This window comes from Triticum aestivum, chromosome 7B (assembly GCF_018294505.1).
Source record: "Triticum aestivum cultivar Chinese Spring chromosome 7B, IWGSC CS RefSeq v2.1, whole genome shotgun sequence".
In the NCBI taxonomy this organism is placed as follows: Eukaryota; Viridiplantae; Streptophyta; class Magnoliopsida; order Poales; family Poaceae; genus Triticum; species Triticum aestivum.
In genome coordinates this window covers 542,041,665-542,058,154 of record NC_057813.1, presented here as the reverse complement: position 1 = coordinate 542,058,154, position 16,490 = coordinate 542,041,665, and positions in this window count along the sequence as shown.

The following is a 16,490-nucleotide window of genomic DNA, read 5'->3' as shown; positions in this document are numbered from 1 at the left end:
AATAGTGTTTGAAATAATATTGAAAGCGGGTTTGGAAGAGTGTCAACTTTAGATCCCACAACTTTGGAGAATGTTCAATCTTATGAAATTTTTGATAAAAGTGGGTTTGGAGAGGTCATGACTTTAGTTAATGCTAATCCCACTATTATGGAAGAGTGTCAACTTTGCATGCATGTGGATCATGGAGAGAATATGTTATGTGATAGTTATATTGTTGAATTTGATTATGATCCTACATGTAATTATTATGAGATAGGAAAATATGGTTATAGAAATCTTCATGTTACTAAATTACCTCTCTTCATGTTGAGATTGCTATTGTTTTCTTCCATACATGTGCTAGATATTTCTTGCCTTGATAATTTTGCCTACAAAAAGCCTATGTATTGGAAGTATGTTAGACTTAAATGTGTTTTTTTTCATAAGTTTTATGATGCTCTCTTTGTGGTTCAAATTTTATATTTCTTGAGAGCATCAATTAAATCTTATGTCAAGCTAGGGGCGTAAAACTATAACGCTTGTTGGGAGGCAACCCAATGAATAAAATTTATTTTTTCTTTCTGTTCTTGAGTGCTAGCACAATTGTGCTACTGTTATGATTGTGTTTTTTCTGTTTTAATTATTGTTTGTGCCAAGTAAAACCTTTAGGATCTTCCGGGGTAATAGTTGTTTGATCTTGCTGAAAAAGACAGAAACTTTGCACTCACAAAATAATTATCATAAATAACAGAAAAGATATTTTGACCTGATTCTTTTTTCAGAAGATTAATATACAAATTAATGTGGCCTTCCTAATTTGGTAGAATTTTTGGAGTTACAGAAGTAATCGAAAGTTCCAGATTACTACAGACTGTTCTGTTTTGACAGATTCTGTCTTCTTTGTGTTGTGTGCTTATTTTGATGGCTCTATGGTTTTCTTTGATGAGTTTTTGCCATAGAAAAGTTGGAATACAGTATATATAATACAAAAAAAAATTAAGAATTGGTTTGACACAACACTTATAGTAGTGGTTTGCTTTCTTTTACTAGCGGATCTCACAAGGGTTTTGTTGAGTTTTGTGTGATTGAAGTTTTCAAGTTTTGGGTTATCTTACGATGGATGAAAGAAGGATAGAAGGGCCTAAGCTTGGGGATGCCCCGGCATCCCAAGATATTATCCAAGAATGATCAAGCAACAAAGCTTGGGGATGCCCTCGAGTGGCATCCCCTCTTTCTTCTAATGACCATCAGTATTTCACTCGAGGCTATATTTTTATTCGTCACATGATATGTGTTTTGCTTGGAGCGTCTTGTATGATATGTGTCTTTGCTTTTTTTATTTTGTGTTTTAAGTCATCAATCCTTGCTGTACACACCTATTTGAGAGAGCCAAAATTATGCCATGACTTGTTAGAATTGCTCTCTATGCTTCACTTAAATTTTTATGAGCAATGGACTTGCTCTAGTGCTTCACTTATATATTTTTTAGCATGGTGTGCTTAGTATTTTTGAAGAAATGATCTCTTGCTTCACTTAGATTTATTTGAGAGTTAGTAAAATTTTGAAGAAGTTCTCTCTTGCTTCACTTAAATTATTTTGAGAGAAAGGAAAAATGTTATGCTCATGATCTTCATTTATATTTGTTTGAGCTTATGAGAAGCAACACATGAAAATTAGTCCCAAAGTGACAGATATCCAAGAAGGATAGAGAAAGAAAAATATATGGCATGAAGATCATTGGAAAAAAATAAACTTGATTCTTAGTAATAGTTTTGAGATATGATGATGTGATATGTGAGTTATGTTGGTGAGTAATTGTGCTCTAGTAAGAATATTGGTGTTAAGGTTTGTGATTCCGTATGCATGCACAAAAGTCAATAATCATGTAACGAAAATTATATCCTACTTGTGGTGCATTATTCGGTGTTAATTATGCTTAATGCCTGCTTATGAGATTATTCATTTCTTGGTTGGTCGCTTCTCAATCTTTTTGCTAGCCTTCATTTTGCACCAAGTATGACCTCTACTTGTGCATCCAAAATCCTTTAAACTAGTTTTGCCACATGAGTCCACTATACCTACCTATATGCGGTATTCTTTTGCGTTCTAAGAAAATTTGCATGTGCCATGTCTAATTTTCAAAATGAACTTCTCTTTTGTGTGTTTGTTTCGCTCGCGAAACGGTAACGGGTAGCTAATATTTTCCATGCTAGATGTGTTATTCTCATGATGATTGTTTATTCACTTGTCATTGCACGAGAGTAAGGCAAAGATATTAGGGATGCCCAGTCCCGAAATGCAAAAATGAATTTACTTTATGTTGTCAAATAATAAATTCCTTGGAAAGTGTTGGCATGGAGGGCACCCGTGGATACGACTAGCCATGGAAAGTGAAAGTTATGGTGGAAAAAGGAATAAACTTATTTTATGTTTGGGAACCACCTATGATATATCTAGCATGGAAAATGTTGGGATGCTCCAAGTCGTTTTTGTTGGTGGGATGGATACACCTCCCAAAATGTTTTTTTCTCTATTTTTTTACGCTTTGAGCTCTAGCACCTCTACAAATCCCTACTTCCCTCCATGAAGGGACTTTATTTTACTTTATGCAATTTTTATTTTCGAAATTGAGTCTCCATCCTCTCTTACAAAAGCACCAACTAGGGGACAATATGATCGTACTTAAGTATTAGGTGTAGCTAATATTCGAGTGTGTTTCATGAATGGATCATTGTTTGAGCATGATGGGCTAGGGATAACTTGTTTTAGCATTGATATTTTGAAAGACATGGTTGCTTGTTGATATGCTTGAGTATCTAAATTATTATGTCAAAACTAGACTATTGCTTTGAATCACATAAAAGTCCAAATGTCCATGCTATGAAGAAAAGAATATGATATGACATGATAAACAACACTCCACATCAAAAATTCTATTTTATCACTTACCTACTCGAGGACGAGCAGGAGTTAAGCTTGGGGATGCTGATACGTCTCCAACATATCTATATTTTTTTATTATTCCGTGTTGTTTTATTATCAATCTTGGATGTTTTATAATCATTATATAGTCATTTTATATCATTTTTGGTACTAACCTATTGACATAGTGCCAAGTGCCAGTTGCTGTTTTCTGCATGTTTTTTACATCGTAGGAAATCAATATCAGAAGGAGTCCAAATGCCACGCCAATTTAAGATGATTTTTTATGGGCCAGAAGGAACACAATGGGCCCTGGTTCTACCCGGGGGAGTCCCAAGGAGGGGACAACCCACCAGGGCACGCCAGGAGGCCCAGGGGCGCCCTGGTGGGTTGTGCCCACCTCGGGTGTCCCCTGGACCGACTCTTTGCTCTATAAATACCCCAATATTCCAGAAACCCTAGGGGAGTCGACGGAATTTTCATCCATCCGCCGCAGAGTCCAGAACCACCAGATCCAATCTAGACACCATCACGGAGGGGTTCACCACTTCCATTGGTGTCTCTCCGATGATGCGTGAGTAGTTCTTTGTAGACCTTCGGGTCCGTAGTTAGTAGCTAGATGGATTCCTCTCTCTCTCTTGATTAGCAATACAATGGTCTCTTGGAGATCCATATGATGCAAGTCTTTTTGTGGTGTGTTTGTTGGGATTTGATGAACTTCGAGTTTATGATCAGTTATATCTTTTTATATCCATGAAAGGTATTTCAGTTCTTTGATCTCTTATATGTGTGATCTCTTATAGCCTCGTATTTCTTCTCCGATATTTGGGTTTTGTTTGGCCAACTTGATCTATTTATCTTGCAATGGGAAGAGATGCCCGGTAGTGGATTTGATCTTACGGTGCTTGATCCCAGTGACAGAAAGGGAACCGACACGTATGTACCGTTGCTACTAAGGATAAAAAGAAGGGATCCATATCTACCAAAATAGATAAACGGATCTTGTCTACATCATGTCATCGTTCTTATTGCATTACTCTGTTTTCCCATGAACTTGATACACTAGATGCCTGCTGGATAGCGGTCGATGTGTGGAGTAATAGTAGTAGATGCAGGCAGGAGTTGGTTTACTAATCTTGGACGTGATGCCTATGTAATGATCATTGCCTGGATATCGTCATGATTATTTGAAGTTCTATCAATTGCCCAACTGTAATTTGTTCACCCACCGTTTGATATTTTTCTTGAGAGAAGCCACTAGTGAAACTTACGGCCCCCGGGTCTTGTTCCTCATATATTTGCCTTGTGATCTACTTTTTCCTTGCGTTTATTTTCAGATCTATTAAACCCAAAAATACAAAATACCTTGCTGCAATTTATTTGTTCCGCGATCTATTTATCCCATCTACAAATTTACCTCATGTCCTTTGCCTATCTTGAGGGGCCGTACCCTGAAAGGGATTGACAACCCCTTTAACACGTCGGGTTGTGAGGTGTTGTTCTTTATGTGCAGGGGCTGTTTACATTGTGTTGCTTGGTTATCCTACTGGTTTGATAACCTTGGTTTCATATCTGAGGGAAATACCTACCACCGATGTGCTGCATCATCCCTTCCTCTTTGGGGAAATACCGACGTAGCTTCAAGCGACATCATATACGTACACCAGAATGGTTCCAAAGAAGATCGGGGATTTTTTGGAGTACCGGGAGGTTACCGGAACCCCCGGGAAAGTTATTGGGCCTATTGGGCCATATTGGAGTTGAGGAGGTAGGCCACAGGAGGTGACGCACGCACCCCTTGCCCCAATCTGAATTGGGCAAGGGGAGGGGGTGCGTCCCCCCTCTTTCCTTCTCCCTCTCTCCCTTCCCCTTTCCCCTCTCCGTTGATTGGAAGGAGGGTTCCAAATCCTACTTGGACTAGGAGTAAGTAGGACTCCCCCCTTGGCGCGCCCTCCTTGGCCGCCGACCTCCTCCTCCTCCTCCTCCTCCTTTATATACGTGGCCAGGGGCACCCCAAAGGCACACCAAGAATTATCTTAGCCCTGTGCGGTGCCCCCTTCCACAGTTTACTCCTCCAGTCATAGGGTCGTAGTGCTTAGGCGAAGCCCTGCGCAGATCACATCATCCACACCGTCGCCACGCCGTCGTGCTGATGGAACTCTCCCTCGACCATGTACTGGATCAAGAGTTCGAGGGACGTCATCGAGCTGAACGTGTGTTGAACACGGAGGTGTCGTACGTTTGGTACTTGGATTGGTTGGATCATGAATACGTTCAACTACATCAACCGCGTTAACTAACGCTTCCGCTTTCGGTCTACGAGGGTACATGGACATACTCTCCCCCTCTCGTTGCTATGCATCTCCTAGATAGATCTTGCGCGATCATAGGAATTTTTTTGTAATTGCATGCTACATTCCCCAACATCAAGTAGAGCAAGAAAGGCAATAAGAAGCATATAAATAAATATGCATGCACAAGCCTACCAAGATCCAAAGAGATACAACTTGGACAAAAAAACACATACACGATGAGTGCACTACTAATATCGCAAAGCATCCAAGTTGTCCAAATTATATCAAAGTGACAAATCCACACAAGACTGCATACAAATTACAACATATGAACTAAGCAAAGACCAAAGAGCTAAAGGATACACACTACACACAATCTCAAAGGCTTATCTCACTCAAGTAGATAATAGATAGTGCAAGCAATGAGATAAGTTAGGTTGAAGCATGAGCCAAGAAGAAGATGATCATAAAGTTCTACCACATGAAGAAATACCAATTTTAAGAGAATAGAAAGGTATTTAGAATTAACACTCGGTGGTAGATTCCGAAGATGCACAAGATCAATATCATAATCCAAAGCATAAAATGAGAGTTTCATAGTGTTCTTGGCCGGGTGAGCATTTCTGCCCATTGAACCCCGTGCTAACGGGCTAAGTCAGCCCCGTGCGCAGGGTATTCAGAGACTGAAACCCACCCCATGCGCACGGGGTGTCCAGAGAATTACGCGGCACCCCATGCGCACAAGGGTCAAACGATCCTATGACCACGGGGTGTCTAGTAAGATACTGTGGAACTCGAAGGACACCTTGGCAAAGCACACTATGGAGGCAAATAATAACCAACAAGAGATAATTAATGGATACTTTGAGAATTTGAATTTCAAATATAATGAGCTTGACATACCACATAGTTACTAGATAATATTGAATATCAATACTAGGTGGTATTTCTCATATTCACATTTTGGGTTTGTGATGTGCACAAAACATAACACTCCCCCATAATGTGATGATCCACTAATTTCTCAAAAAAGCCAAACAAGATTCAAATATGATACAATAAAGCTCAAGCCTACAAACACCACTATATTATGCGCAAAGCAATCTACACATGCTAGATACAAAACCTAAACATGCAAGGGGCGAGTAACTTTTAATGTAAGTAATATAAATACAAGTTACCGCAAAGAGGAACATTGGATAGATAATATGAAGATAGTCCACATGACTTGGCTTGAATAAACAAATGGTGGATATATATCCTTTTCTTCATGAACTATCCAAATCTCCAATGTCCTCCCCACACCTTTTGATCAAGTTTGAGCTTGACGGTCCCCAACCAAGTTGGGTTCTAAGAAGTTAGTCACAATAGGCTTGGCAACCCAAATGTTCTTTTCTATTTCCAAACCACTTTGAGCACCAACAAACTTGGCAAACAAATTGCCAACAACATCCTTCCTAAGTGAATAATGATCATTGACTAGAGGAGGCTTAGGGATGTTACCATTGGGACATGATGAGGATATGTGTCCCTTCTCATGACAATTATAGCAACATGGGCTCCCCTTCTCTTCTTCTTTATTTTCTCAACTTGGGGAGCATTATATTTGTTCGTCATTGGTACTAGCCTTTATTCAACATGAGGTTGACCTTGAGATTGAACTTGAGGCCACTTCCGTTGTTGCTTCACATTTGAAGCCTTCTTCTTCAATGGACAAGATCTCACATGGTGTCCAACATTCTTGCACTTGAAGCATGTAATGTTGACCAAATTCTTCACTTGATCTTTTCCCTTCTTATTTTTCTTGGACTTCTTGTTGTTGGGAATAAAACCAAGTCCGCCCTTGTCATGAGGTGATTTTTGAACACTCAAGATAGTGTTGAGAGTGGCATTTCCTTCATGACACATTTCCAAGTCTTTCTTCAAGATAGTGACTTGGGCCTTGAGATCTTTGTTTTCCTCTACAAGGTTAATATCAACAAAATTACTAGAGAAGCAGAAGCTTCATTGTTAGAGAAACAAGGAAAGGAGAGCAATTCATCACAAGAATTTGCAATAGTATGTCTGAATGAATCACTAGGACTAGCACATGTCAATAAAGCATTTTGAGTAGAAATAGTGGCAATGTCCACACGAGGCTCACAAGATGTTACCTTAGACACAATAGCCTCATGAGCTAACTTTACCCTTTCATGGGAGATTAGAAGGTCATCATGAGAAACCGAGAGCTTTTCATGACTTTCCTGTAATTTTCCATAATTTCTAGTTAGTAAAGCAAGTTGAGCCCTTAGCTCAACATTCTCCTTCAAGATAGATGCTTCACAAGAAGTAGAGTTAGTAGCACAAGCATCATTGACAATATGAGAGGAGCTAGTAGAAACTAGAGACTTCACATGAGTATCTTGAAGTTCCTCATAAGACTTAGAGAGTTTGATGAGCTCTCCCTTGACATTCTTGTAGCCAAGGTCAAGGTGCTCAAAATCCTCTTTAAGTTGATCATGAGCAACTTTAAACTCTTCTTTAGAAGATTCTAAGTCTCTAAGAGGTTCTAGAGCATTAAGAAGGTTGCAATCAAGTTTTTCATTTTGTTCTTGCTCTTTGTGAAGTAAATCATTACACTTTCCAAAATGAGTAATGAGATCTTTAAATATCACATAAGTGTTCTTATTTACCCCACGAAGAGAATTACCATATCCCTATCATTGTTATCATTACTATCACATTCATCATCACTATCATTGTTATCATTACTATGAGTAGATGATACCTCAGTAGTATCTCTTGCCATGAGGCACATGTGAAAATCAGAGGTTGGTGATGATTCTTTTGGAGAGGGAGTTTCTTTATCATCAAGAGTAGGATATCCATGTTCATCCTCTTGACACTCATAGCATTTCCTCTCCAACGTGGCGATGTCCTTCTTTGCTCTTCTAGCAATTTCCTCATTAATGATGTGTGCACTATTTTTCCTTGTTTCCTCTACATTGTTAGCCAAACAACAACTAGAGGAAATAGAAGCATAGAGATCATGGCAATAAGGAGTATGAAGCATATCATCACAAAAAGTATTCAAGGAATCTCTAAATGATATGCATGGACCATCAACACAAGAATGTATGTCATTTTTGCTATATATGCTCAAGTCCATAGAAGCTACAACACTAGCATGTTTACATGAAAGATCATCAGTATTTAGCACATCATCATCATCATCACAAATGATATTTCCACTCACCATGCCATTACCTTGGGACATGCCACATGATGGTGAGGTGGAAGAAGTTGAAATGTCCAAGTACATGGAGGAAGAAGCAATATGAGTTTTTTATGATTTGAAGATGTGGAGAACTCCTCAATTGACTCCTCCGAAAGATGATAAATCTCACCAAGATTAGACCCACCATATACTTCTTCAAGTTTGGTCCACATCTCATGAGCCGTCACACAAGTCATGATAGACTCAAATACTTTGAGGGATATAGACCGGATTATGGCATTCTTAGCACCATACCCACAAAGCATATCCTCATTTTCCTCACTACTTGGAAAAAGGGATCCTTCCACGGAGAAGCCCCGACAAGAACAATTCACACAAAATTTGGACCCATGGTCCAGAAATGATAACGCATGTGAATTTTCCATAAGTGATAGTTTGTGCCACTAAAACAGAAAGTGTCATCATGCACTAAACCACCAGTCGACATATTTACTCTCTAAGCGGTGAAGCCTAGCAAGGAGAGACCAAAGCTCTAATACCAATTGAAAGGATCTAGATGACGACTAGAGGGGGGTGAATAGGCATTTTAAAACTTTTATGGATTTGGCTTTACCCTAATGCGGAATTAAACTAATGGATAATTTTCAAGCACATATCCTAAATATGCTAGGCTCAACTAAGTGCACCAACAACCTATGCTAGATACGATAGGCACTTGAGCAAACTAGCAAGCACAAACTATATCACAAGATATGGAAATGTAGGCACAACTAAGCAATTCAACTAGCACAAGATATATCAATATGAGCAAGTATGAATTGATGAAATAAAGGGTGTGGGTATGAGATAACCACAAGTGAGTTAGGGATGCGGATTTATCCCGAAGTTCACACTCGTGAGAGTGCTAATCTTCGTTAGAGCGGTGCCGAAGCCAAAGCTCTGGGGCGTCACCAAGTGACTCACCATATTTTCCCTTTCGAGTCACCCCAACGGATGAGCCTCGATTGACTCAGGGTTGGTCTTGAAGGCAACCACCACACCTTTACCAGCACTACTAGGGAAAACCCTAGTAGCAGCGCTGGTTTTAGAGCTACTAGTAGTGCTTGTTCCAGCGCTACTACTAAGGTGCTACAGCTAACTCTTAGCAGTAGTGCTGGAATGCCAACGCTACTGCTATACCTAGTTAGCAGTAGCGCTCATGCTGGAAAAGCACTGCTGATACTTGTAAGTAGCAGTAGTGTTTCTATAGAAAAGCGCTGCTGCTACCTTTTCCTGTATTTTTTAAATTGCAGCTTATTTTCGTTGTGGTTTTATATACAGTACTTTCATCATATGATTTTATGACCATGATTAGTTATTATATAACAGTGGGTGAAATGAACGTGGAGTAGATTCAAGTGGAGGCAACATGTGGTGCATGTCGAAAGTACTACTAATCCAAATTTGATCTAGTTTGGATTAGTAGTACTTTCGATGTTCATTTCACCTGCTGATATATATATATAATAACTCATCATGCTCATATAACAACTTAGCATCATGCATCATTGATCATAATGATAAATTACTCATCATTGGTATCATAATAACATGTCCTATCATCATCATCGATCATACAACTTCTACTCGATACCACATCATCATCATAGTCATCTAACCAATCCTACTTAGTTGTTCTTAGCACACGATCATGAGTATTAGCTAGGACCTACTACCTTCTCTTAGGTAAAATAGCATAAAACAAGATAGGCCCTGACTCTCCATTATGGAGAATGGAGATTATCCTGTCTCCAATTCTTGCCTTTCGCACAATGTTGCTTCCAAGAACCTCCCTACGACTGACCATACATTTTTCACTGGTTATCATGTCTTCACTGGTTTTAGAAATCCGATATGGACAGGTGTGATTCGTAGGATGACCTGGCTGTATGTTCAAAACGTCAAGGTGACCATTATGATACATCAGATGAGGCACACAATGATTGCGGATTTTTCTGTTGAAAAACATAGTAATAACTTCATAGTTAGCAATGTAGTTCCATTTTAGAAGAATTTATGCGAAAGATGCACGGATGTCGTAATAGAAAATGTCACCATGGCATCTCCATGGATGTTACCGTAGTTCAACATGTGCACTAGTGGCACGTATTGACCATAATGTGGAGGAGTTTGATAATAGATATTGTAATTCTCAAGATCAGTACAAAATGCAACCAGATGATTTTTCTCCTGATAAGTTAAGTCAGAGCCATTGGTGTAGTAGGTTCTGTCTACCATCTTCCGCACATTGTTTGAAGAATGAAAATAAGTTGTAAATGGAAATAAGCTGTCAACTATTTTGAAATAAACAATATAAATTAGTTAATAACTATGTTTGAGAAACTCACATAGCGGTAGAATTGGAAGCGTATCAACAAGGACCCAAATGTCCATATTGTCTTGATCGATGTCAGGATCACCAAGATCCATGGTGACAAGCATACCCTCATAAAAACTATAGATCTTGCAAAGTGCTTCCTAATTTGTGCAAGCAAAATGGGTTACGCTCTCAGCATTGTACAGATTTGCTTCAAAATCCATACCATGATGGGTCCTTAGGTGAATTTTCTTTGTTTCAAAATTTTCATGGTCTTCAAAATCCATCCTCTCCAAGACATAGCATCTTGCATGGCATGGGATAAGCTACTGGAATTGTAAAATATGAAAATTACACGTTGAAATAGTTGAACTCATGCTTAATTATGAAAAAAACACTTGTCGTCATTGCGTACTGAAAGTGCAACTATCCCTGGGTGGTTTTGGTAATGATTAGCAACATATAGCTCATTGAACTAATGTTATTTCAAGATGAACATTTCAGGAAAGTTGAATAATTGGCATGGCATGGATTAGGAACGTGGACCCCTCAAGATGCTAAGAACAAAGGATTGGCTCAAGCTTTAAAGTTCAAGACTCTACATTTTATCTTTAGTGATCCAAGATCACATTGAGTCTATAGGAAAGCCAATACTATTAAAAGGGGATGAGGTGTTGCTTAATGGCTTGCTTGCTCTCATAATGCTTAGTGATATGCTCCAAAGCCCTCAACCACTTTCTCACATCCACATATGTCCCAAACCAAAAGTCAAACTCCGCCCCACCGATTTGATCCATCCGGCGCCACCGAATTCTCTTGACATAGCCACTGCCAGAAACCCTAGTCTTTTGGTCTCACTGACAGGGATCTCGGTCTCACCGAGATGGGATTGTAAACTCTCTGTTTCCCTTTGTAACATTTCGATCCAACCGAGATGAGCGATCGGTCCCACCGAGTTTGCAATGTAAACTCTCGGTTTCCCTTCCGTAATGTTTCGGTCCAACCGAGATGAGTGAATCGGTCCCACCGAGTTTGCCTGACCAACTCTCTGGTTAGCTAATTACCAAAGTTGGTCCCACCGAGTTTGTGTAATCGGTCAAACCGAGATTACATTATGCCCTAACCCTAACGATATCGGTCCCACCGAGTTGACATGTCGGTCCCACCGAAATTCCTAACAGCCACATAATGCACTGAATCGGTCCGATCGAGTTTTATGATTCGGTCCCACCGAGTTTGGTATATTGTGTGTAATGGTTAGATTTTGTGTGGAGGCTATATATTCCCCTCCACCCTCTCTGTCATTCATGAGGAAAGCCATCAGAACACGCCTACACTTCCACTACTCATTTTATGAGAGAGAACCACCTACTCATGTGTTGAGACCAAGATATTCCAATCCAACCATATGAATCTTGATCTCTAGCCTTCCCCAAGTTGCTTTCCACTCAAATCATCTTTCCACCAAATCATTTGAAGCACAAGAGCAAGGAGTTCATCATCAACACACCATCTATTACCTTTTGGAGAGTGGTGTCTCCTAGATTGGTTAGGTGTCACTTGGGAGCCTATGGCAAGATTGTGAAGTTGAACCAAGGAGTTTGTATGGGCAAGGAGATCGCCTACTTCGTGAAGATCTACCCTAGTGAGGCAAGTCCTTCATGGGCGATGGCCATGGTGGGATAGACAATGTTGCTTCTTCATGGACCCTTCGTGGGTGGAGCCCACCGTGGACTCGCGCAGCCATTACCCTTCGTGGGTTGAAGTCTCCATCAACGTGGATGTACAATAGCACAACCTATCGAAACCACGACAAAAACATCCGTGTCTCCAATTGCATTTGCTCTCTCCAATCCCATCCCTTTACTTTCTTGCAAGTTGCATGCTTTACTTTCTGTTGCTCATATACTCTTTGCATGCTTGCTTGAATTGTATTGTGATTGCTTGACTTGTGTTAAGTTGCTAAAATCTGCCAAGAGCTAAAATTGGGAAAAGGCTAGATTTTTATTTGGTCAAGTAGTCTAATCCCCCCCTTTAGACATACTTTCGATCCTACAATTGGTATTAGAGCTTTGGAATCCATTTGCCTTGATTTCCATAGCTTTTGGTGATCATAGCCTTGGTTTCAAAACCTAGGAGAGTATGGCGTCTAGTGAGGGAAATTACCACCGTAGAGGTCCTTAGATTGATGGTACTAATTTTGCTAGTTGGAAGCATAAGATGAAAATGCATATTCTTGGACATAACCCCGCTGTTTGGGCTATTGTTTGTATTGGCTTGCAAGGTGATTTCTTTGATGGGAGAGAACCGAACCGTGAAGCTACCGCGAAAGAGTTGAAGATGCCGCAATACAATGCTCAAGCTTGTGATATCCTCTTCAATGGATTGTTCCCTGAAGAATTCAACAAAATCAGCCGTCTTGAGAATGCAAAGGAAATTTGGGAAACTTTGATTGATATGCACGAAGGTACCGACTCCGTCAAGGAATCCAAATTGAATGTGCTTGAAAGTCAACTTGACAAGTTCAAAAATGAAGGATGGTGAAGGTGTCGCTGAAATGTACTCTAGGCTTGATCTCATCACAAATGAGATTGCCGGCTTAGGAAGTGAAGAGATGACCAATAGATTCATCATCAAAAAGAACCTAAGAGCCTTGGATGGAAAATATGATACCGTGTGCACATTGATCCAAATGATGCCAAATTACAAAGATCTCAAGCCAACAGAAGTCATTGGAAGAATTGTTGCTCATGAGATGTCACTCAAGGATAAATAAGAGCTTCACAACAAGTAAAGTGGTGCTTACAAAGCCTCATGTGATGCTCCTACATCATCAAGTGAGAAACAAACCTTCAATGAAGAATTGAGCCTAATGGTGAAAAACTTCAACAAATTCTACAAGAGTAGAAGCAAGGAAAGAAGTTCCAAGTCAAGGTCCTACAATGACAAAAGATCTTCAAGTCGAGAGCGAAATTGCTACAATTGTGGAAGACCCGGACACTACTCCAATGAGTGTATGTCTCCCTACAAGAAGAGAGAAGATTCACCTAAAAGAAGAAGTAGAAGATAAGAATCACCACCAAGAGAGAGAAGGAGTAGAGATGATCGTTATGAACGAAGAACCTCCCGGAGAAGCAAGGATTTGGAAAGGAAGGACAAGTCATCAAAGAGCTACACAAAGCGAAGACATCAAGCTCATGTTGGTGAATGGGTATCCGGCTCCAACTCCGACCATCACTCTGAGAGAAGCTATCACTCCGACTCTGAATATACTCAAGATGAAGGTGTTACTGGTCTAGCACTTGTGTCAACCAACTCCTACAACATATTTGACTCACCAAATGAAGGAATTGGAAGATGCTTCATGGCTAAAGGCCCAAAGGTATTACACCCTGAGTATTTTGAGTTCAATAGTGATGAAGATGATTTGTTAGGTGATGATGATTTACTTGTTGACAACTCTAGTTATGAAAACTATGATGAAACGTCAATTAATCATGCTAATCAAGATAAAGCGAATGACAATGATAATGAGAAGATTGAGCGTCTAACTAAAGAACTAAACACTCTTAAGTTGGCTCATGAAACTACCTTGGAAGATCATCGAGAACTTTTAAAGACTCATGAGAAGTTACGCTTTGAAAAGCTCAACCTTGAGCAAGAGCATGAGTTTTTAAAGGCAATCAATGATGATCTTCGCAAGAAAAGTTCTTCTTACATTGCCAAGCGTTTACTCTTATCTACTTATATGCCACAAGCTAAATCTAACAACAAGAGTAAGAAAGATTCTTCTTCTAGTAGTAACAACAATCATGATAAATCCAATATTGTTGCTTCTAGTAGTTCTCTTGATTCCACTAATGATTCTCTTATCCAAGTTACACTTGAGAAATAAAATAGCTTATTGAAGGGAATTATAGAGAAAGGTGTCTACAAGAGCCTTGCCGGGAGTAAGCAATTTTAGGAAATTGTACGCAAGCAAGGAAGGCACCGGAAGAATCAAGGTGTTGGTTTTGAATGAAAGTTCAATGCAAATGGAGTTGAGTGGGAAGAAGATCAATACCCCAAGATGAAGTTTGTTCCTTAACAAGAGAAGTATGATCCTACTTCTTTCCAAGGGACACAAGCTCAAGATGATCTTCCACCACAAGACCACAAGCTAAAAGGCAAGGACAAGCTTAAAGTCAAGATTGATGCATTTGAAGAAGCTCCCAAAGCCTTGGTCAAGTGGATTCCCAAGACTACATCAAAGTTCTACTTCATCAAGTATGACTACAACCCTAAGGATTCCCATCAAGATGATGTGGATCCCGAAGAAGGACTAGAGAGTTCTTGAGGACTCCGCCAACAAACTTCACTCATATCATTTTGGCGAGAACAAGTGCAAACAACCTTCATATCATGTCACAAACCCTCTTGTTGGTAAGACAAGGGACAAGGTAACCTAATGCTTTCATGGACATCATCTTGTGTGTACTTCACTCTATGTCTATGGATATCCTTGTTTGTTCCTTGTGGGACTAACCCGTGTAGGTATTGAAAGTGCAACTCACTCCAATGGATTGCTCTACAACAACATTGAGCATCCATATCTTCAACACCTACATGAAGTCATGATTGACAAAACCCAAGGTTAGTTCATCCCTCTTAGGGGAGATCTCACATCTAGGGGTATCTTTACTCTAAGAATTGAGCTAAAGCAACTCTAATGGTGTGAACACAACAATGCTTTATGTAAAAGTGGAAACCCCACTTGTGCTTAAACGATGAGTATGGCCTATGATCAAATGTTCTCATTTGACTCCTAAGTCAATATACTCATACATAGATGACCTAGTCATCACCAATTGCTTGATAGATGCTAGAATTGGTTGTGCATGCTTTGTCACATATTTCATTTGCCATCTTATTGTGTGAGCATGTTGTTTGCATATTTTACTCATTCGAGGACATCCACTTGTTGTTTTGTTTGTATGGATCTTTCCTTTTATGCCAAGTGGATAGACAAGAATGCCTAAGAACCTTCTCTAGCTATCTATGCTTTTCTCGTCTAAAACTCTATTCATGCTACATCACAAAGTTTGATCAAGTCAGATTCGAACCACTCTATGTGAGGAGCACTCGAAGTCCCCGATTCGTCATAGACTTAAACTTCCAAAACCTCTTTGTGCATTTCGGTCTGACCAAGTCATCCACTTCGGTTGAACCGAGTTCATTAAGTTGATCTAGGTTTTCATCTCGGTGCAACCGATTTGAACACTTCGGTCACACCGAGTTGCAGCAACCGCTTGTGATTCTGCAATCTCGGTGCCACCGAGTTTTTACACTCGGTCACACCAACAGGGTCGTGATATAAATAGCCACAGGTGAGATTTTGGAAAACTCTTCAAAACTCCTCAGCCCGCACATGTCCTGCTCTGCCTCCTCGGGTCTCCGGATCGCCTCCTCGCCGCCAGCGACCTCCAGCCGCTGGATTCTGCTGCCGTCGACGGATTCTGCTCCACCGTCGCCGCCATAGCGAACACCCGCTGTTCTAGGGTATGTGTTCGAAGCCTTGTGCTGTCTTTTTACCTCCATTCCTAGCATGAGGACAATGCCATGATTCTTGCCACGATTGCAATCAATATATCTAGTTAAATCTTCCTTAGGCCTAGTTTTATTCAAAAAAAAATTAGGGTTAGCTCTCCATATAACTCATCTCGGACAGACCGGATCATAGAAA